Source organism: Carassius gibelio, chromosome B14 (assembly GCF_023724105.1).
Source record: "Carassius gibelio isolate Cgi1373 ecotype wild population from Czech Republic chromosome B14, carGib1.2-hapl.c, whole genome shotgun sequence".
NCBI classification, from domain to species: Eukaryota; Metazoa; Chordata; class Actinopteri; order Cypriniformes; family Cyprinidae; genus Carassius; species Carassius gibelio.
In genome coordinates this window covers 26,717,861-26,724,073 of record NC_068409.1, presented here as the reverse complement: position 1 = coordinate 26,724,073, position 6,213 = coordinate 26,717,861, and the positions used below count along the sequence as shown (strand labels likewise).

General features: G+C 35.7%; 1 long non-coding RNA gene across 1 annotated transcript; it reads left to right on the top strand.

The window, feature by feature from the left end:
• Nucleotides 1–2,235: 2,235 nt before the first annotated feature.
• On the top strand, nt 2,236–3,643 carry LOC127971056 (uncharacterized). The gene is made up of 4 exons (XR_008156735.1): nt 2,236–2,414; nt 2,625–2,699; nt 2,860–3,042; nt 3,128–3,643. It is a non-coding gene; the product is annotated as an uncharacterized LOC127971056 (long non-coding RNA).
• Nucleotides 3,644–6,213: the final 2,570 nt, after the last annotated feature.

Sequence of the window (6,213 nt, the reverse complement as noted above, 5' to 3'; positions counted from 1 at the left end):
ATGCGGGCTTTTAGTCTGCTTTTAGTTCCAGCCTTGCTCGTGCTATCAGTCATGCTATTAGTCATGCCTGCTCTTAGCTTTTAGCTTGTAGCTTTGCTACCTAGCTTTAGCTTGTAGCATCTAGCCATGCGGTTAGTCATCATTGTTCTTTGAGCGCGGTTCCAGCGTGCCTGCCTGCTGCTACTATGCCACGATGAGAAGGAACACAACCTAGTCTCGTCAAACTTTATTTCTTTTCTTTTCCGTTTGAGAGTTTCGTGTTCTGAGTTAAGATTTGTAACGTCAAGTCTCTGACGCCTGACCTCGGATGCCCGTTCAACTTCGACCAGCGCACACGACTCTGCACTTTCAGCCAACGCCCAACAACCACGGGCTTCCCAAGACGTCACTTCACTACTGAACTTCCAGCCAATCAGCGACACCGGGATACCCCTTTCAACGGGAGTCCCTTTCACAGCAAACGAAGGCAACGTATCCCCAGATATTTGTTGTGCTGGTGAATCTAATATAATTTTAGTCACATTGAGGAACTCAATGCAAGGGCTAATTACGTGATTGATGGTTGTCCATGTCTATGCAATTTAACGTATTGCTGTAAACTCGGAATTCCATATTTCCATTCTCTTAAACTCATCTTTTCCTAACTTTCGATCTTCCTGCAACTTGTGTGAATGTGTGAGTGCATGCGTTTATATGTTAGATTAGTTTATATGTCTTAGATTTATCTAATAAAGTCTTATTCATATTGAAAAGAGAAGTATCTTGTGTTTTGTGCTTACAAGTTAATGTCTTTAAACTGCCGATCTTGTTACTGTGCTAATTGATAGTGTTTTCACTATAGTTTGGATATTAGTATCCAGCGCAGATTTGATGTTAAACGGCTCGTTCACTGAACCGCAGGCACGTCTCCGTGAACAGCCGTGAAACAGTGATTCTGTTCAAATTCCCTTTAAAATCTTAAATGATTCCCTTTGAGCTAAATTGACCTGTTTCCCTTACAAGGTTTCTAATGTTTTTGTCAGCAGGGTCACCATGGGCTTTGTGATGTTATTTGCCATAAATGTGATAGGATTTCTTTAATAATGTGTAATAGTAGCGACTGTTTGTAGCTATGTTTAGATGGCTAATAGACATATTTTAAATGCAAAATTGCTTGCTGGTTAATAACTGCTGAAATGATTGATTGCAGGGCAAATCTCAGGTCAATCTGAGCACTAATGGTACGCACAGTGCGTTTCATTACATTAATCCAAAATACATTACATTAATTCAAAATTAATTTACAGATTTAACATTAACGGATCACCAGGTAGGCGTACAGCAGTGACAGTAAGACACACAATGTCCTGAATGGAAATATGTTTCTCAGATGACAGTTATCCATTTTCGTACAAGTACAAGACTGATTGGCTAGAGGAGGAGCTGTCAATTTAGAACTTGTGGACCAATGTTGAAGCTTAGGCCCACCCTAATTTACATGAACACATTTTACATTTAATTTACATGAATACATTTTGCGGGAATCTGATCCCATACAAATCCTTTGAGATGAACTGAAAAATAGCACAGATCACTTGATAGAAAGTAAACCTCTGAAGCGCTCAGCAAGAGTGAGTTCGGCGAGTGAAAATATATAGCCTACCTGTACTAAACTTATATCTAGCCTCAAATCACACACTGGAGAGTAAAATATTAGAATTCATTATCCATTGGCTTATATTAAACATGATTTAGTTGCCCAGAGTGAAGATTTAGTCGCATATGCGAGTGATTTAGGCCTACTTTCAAAGTTGGGGGTTGAATAGCACAGTTTCATTTGGCATTGAGAAAGATATAAGTTTTACAAAGGGATGTTTTTTATGTATTATTATTTTTTATTTTTTTTAAGATGGCTCTGTGGCTTCCATTCCGACTACTTTAGTATATGTCCCAACTGCACGTGTTGATGTTTCTCTTTTTATATTGCCCTGTTGTAACATGCAGATTTTTATCTAGAACTTGACTATGCCTTCCAGGCAATGATTGAGGATAAAAGGGCATGTTTCCAGGTTTCCTTTGCAGGTAACTCTGGATTAACTCTCTTTGCTGTAGGCTACAGTTGGCCTTGTTCCCACCCTGAGGTGGTAAATCAGCCAAGGCTTATATAATGTGTCACATCGCCTCACCCTCCTGCAGCAGGAGTTTTTCTTCTGGGTGATATTACAATCTCTCAGTCCATATCCAGCTCCAGAGAGGTCCATCATCATGTTGTTTAGTCAGTGGGCTCTCCTCTTGACCGTGTGGTTGCTTTGTGTGGAGGTTTTGTATTTGAACCTGGACACGCAGATCGTGATGAACATGCGTGGAGAAGCTGGCTCTTTGTTTGGGTTTTCTATGGCCATGCACCATCAGCTTAAACCTTCAGAGGAGCGAGTGTGAGAAACTTGTTCTTATTATATGTTTTTTTATTTTATTTTATTTTTTTAAGCAAACAAGAGATCGACTAGAGAAAATATTTCATAATGTTTTAAAAGAAATCCAACAGTTTAAATCTTAACACTTTATAATTATCTGCATGCTTATTAATATTATTGAAATATTAATCTATCTATCTATCTATCTATGGACAACCCTTTCCTCTCCAGATTGCTGATTGGAGCCCCTCTTGCTAAAGCATTGCCTATCTGATGATTGTGAACGTATTTCTGTTGATAAAGAAGGTTGGTTGTGCTTTACTTATTGTTACTTTAACACATATTGTTAATAGTTTATCAGTCAGTAAAGGATGTGAGGATCGTAAAAAAATGTATCAGTTATAAAGGCATTATATACCTTAACAAAACACAGTTGATTAGGGAGTTAATGTCTGCAATGCTTCAGGTGGGATGATCTCCAAAATAAGCATTGATGAAGATGTAGGAAAAGCTGTGTATGTTTTCATCAACCAAGCCAAAGGGCAGCGCTGGAACCAAATACAACCAGTGTGTCTATATGGGAAAATGGACTCCATGTTTGGACTAGCAGTGGCTCATATTGGGGATATCAACCAAGATGGATACCAAGGTTGAATAAAAGGTTTATTTTTTTACTTCAGTCTTGGGCCTCAGCTTTACAATGCTTCTGACAGATGATGCTTTCTGATTAACAGATTTTGCAGTGAGTGCTCATAATGAGGATACAGGGAGAAGTCGGGTGTACATATGTCATGGTTCAGCTGCAGAGCCTCATCAAAAACCAGAGGTTTGTAAAAGGAGTTACATGTATAAACTTGTCATAAAATGTCAAAATAAGTGAAAATGTGTTGTGTTTGATTAGTTATAAAATAACTTGCCAGAACAATTTCTGTAGCATTTGAATCACATCTGATAGGTCACTTTTCTGCAGGGATCAAGCACACATTAAAGGCTGATGCATTGTGGATAGAGAGGGGTCTTGGTTCACGAGTGGTCTTTGTGAAATTTAGAAATGCCGGCTGTGGAAGTGACAACATTTGTCAGAGTAACCTGCAGCTTGAGTATAGGTTCTGCACCAGAGACCAACAACAAGACAAATGTGACCCTCTAGCCATGTAAAGCCACTGTCTATGTGACTTGTGCATGATTTAGGGCTTATGTGTTTTCTACAACTCAAAAATTGCACATGATTGATATTTGGCATAAGGTTTGTATAAAGCTAGTGTTTTGTTGCTATAACTTCAAAACGTGTACTGGCAAATATGGACCTGTGAGTTTTAATATCTCAGGGGCAATACTCAGGTAATTACGCATTACGATTTGCATATTAGCTGCATATCTGGCACATTTCTGACCCTGGACCACAAAACCTTAAATCGCTGAGGTATATTTTCAGCAATAGCCAAAAAAAAACATTGTATATGGGTCAAAATGATCAAAATTATTATATTTTTCTCTTATGCCAAAAATCATTAGGATATTGAGTAAAGATATTTTGTAAACTTCCTACAGTAAATACATCAAAACTTATTTTTTGATTAGAAATAAGCATTTCTTTTAACTTTATTTGGACAATTTTAAAGATGATTTTCTCTGTATTTTGATTTTATTTGCACCCTCATATTCCAGATTTTCAGTTGTATATCAGTTTTATCTTTGCCAAATATTATCCTAACAAACCATACACCAATATAAAGCTTATTTATTCAGCTTCCAGATGATGTATAAATCTCTATTTCAAAAAATAAACACTTAAGCTTTTGTTGTCCAGGGTCACATTTTGTGATATAGGCTTTAAAAGAAAAAATCTTTCCGTCTCATTCCTGAATTTGGCTGTATCTTTGTGTGTTGAAGAGGAAATTATATTCCTGTAATTTCCCCTGGTGATAGGAATGTTGCCCTGGAGGTCACTGTAACTAACATAGGTGGAGTTGATGTACACCAGAACCAACTTTCTGTGACGTTTCCAGAATTTCTGCAGCTATCATCAGTTTAGCCTAAAGAAGAGTAGTAAGTGTCCCATTTTACTGAAAACAAATTTCTGTGTAATTCATGGTAAGTTTGTATCAAAAAGCTTGACAACGTTTTGTTTTTTACCATAGTGAAGTCACATTTGGTGCACATAAGTGGTCCGCACGTCCGCATGTGCGACCAAAATAAAAAAAAATCGCTGTAGAAATAAGTTCTGATAGCGCATTTGCCCACCGACATGAGACATGAGAGCTATTATTGCACAAATTAATAGTTTAGTCATGAAACTCTAGATCATGCAGACTCATGGGTTGTTAACGTAACCGATGATATTCAGATTGTTAAACGATTTGGCACAAGCTGATTGATCATATGCAGCCAATGAGCTTAGCCTACTGCCTTGAATTTATGTGGCTGTCTAGCATTCACTGATATTCCTGCAGCGCGCTTTTCAGAGTTTCTCTGAAACACTTCCACTCCTTTTTTTATTTCTTCTGCTCACCAAGCCTGCATTTATTTCATCCAAAATACAGCAAAAGCAGTAATATTGTATTTTTTTTTACTATTTCAAATAACTTTTCTATTTAAATTGATTTTAAAATGTAATTTATTCTTGCTATTTTCAAAGCTGAATTTTCAGCATTATTCCTCCAGTCTTCAGTGTCACATGATCCTTCAGAAATCATTCAAATATTCTGATTTACTGCTAAAAAAAAAAAAAAAAAAAAAAAAAAAACATTATTATTATTATTATTATTATTATTAATATTATGTTGAAAACAGCTTAGTATAATTTGTTCAGGTTTCTTTGTTTAATAGAAAGTTCAGAAGAAAAACATTTATCTGATATATATATTGTAACATTATAAATATATTTATCGTCTCTTTTTGATCAATTTAAAGCAAAAATGTTAATTTCAAGGACACATTAAATTGTCAAAAGTAACAGTAAAGACATTTATTCATTTCAAATAAATGCTGTTCTTTTGAACTTTCTGTTAATCCACGTTGATTTTTAAAAAAAAATATTAATAATAATATAATTTATTATAAAAAAAAATGTTTTTATTGTCTATTTTTGGTCTAATTGATGTAGCCTAGGTGTGGTCATGAGAGATCTTTTAAAAACATTTTTAAAATCTTACTGACTGGTAGTGTACAATGTATTAATATGGATTCTGTGATGCTTGGGATTTAAAGTATTTAAAACTCTGCTGTTCTCTAAATAACAGAATGCTTGTTTTTTTCTGATGTATTTTGTCTTTGTAGTCATGTTAACCCTAGTTGTTCTTTTGAGGAGAAGTAAAAGATCTGAAAGCAATGAAATCAGAAGATGAAATCAGCTCTTTGTTCAAAATGAGTTCAGGGTTGGTGTTTCACCCTCCTTAAAGTTACAGTAATGAATTACTATGCTTTATTATTCATTATCATTATTATTCATGTCATATGACACCCTTAATTCAATCTGGTATAAGCTCTTTCAATATCTAGACTTAACAAATGAATTATAATAATGATTATAATAATATTTTGCAGATAGAAGTCTATGTATTAGCGTATTTATACCTCAGCAGCTTGTCACAGAGAGAGTCTGTGAATGTGCAGAATTTGGCAGTGTATTTTATTTACATAAAGAGTCCATTGTAATTGAAACCCTGTTGATTTTGTGAAAATGTTCATCAGTGTCAGATCAGTAACATTGGTCGGCCTCTGAAGTCCTTCGGTTCTGTTGTGATGAACGTTCAGTGGCCAAATGCAACCAAGGATGGAAAACAGCTCCTGCACCTTGTGCAGATCAAGGATCATCGAA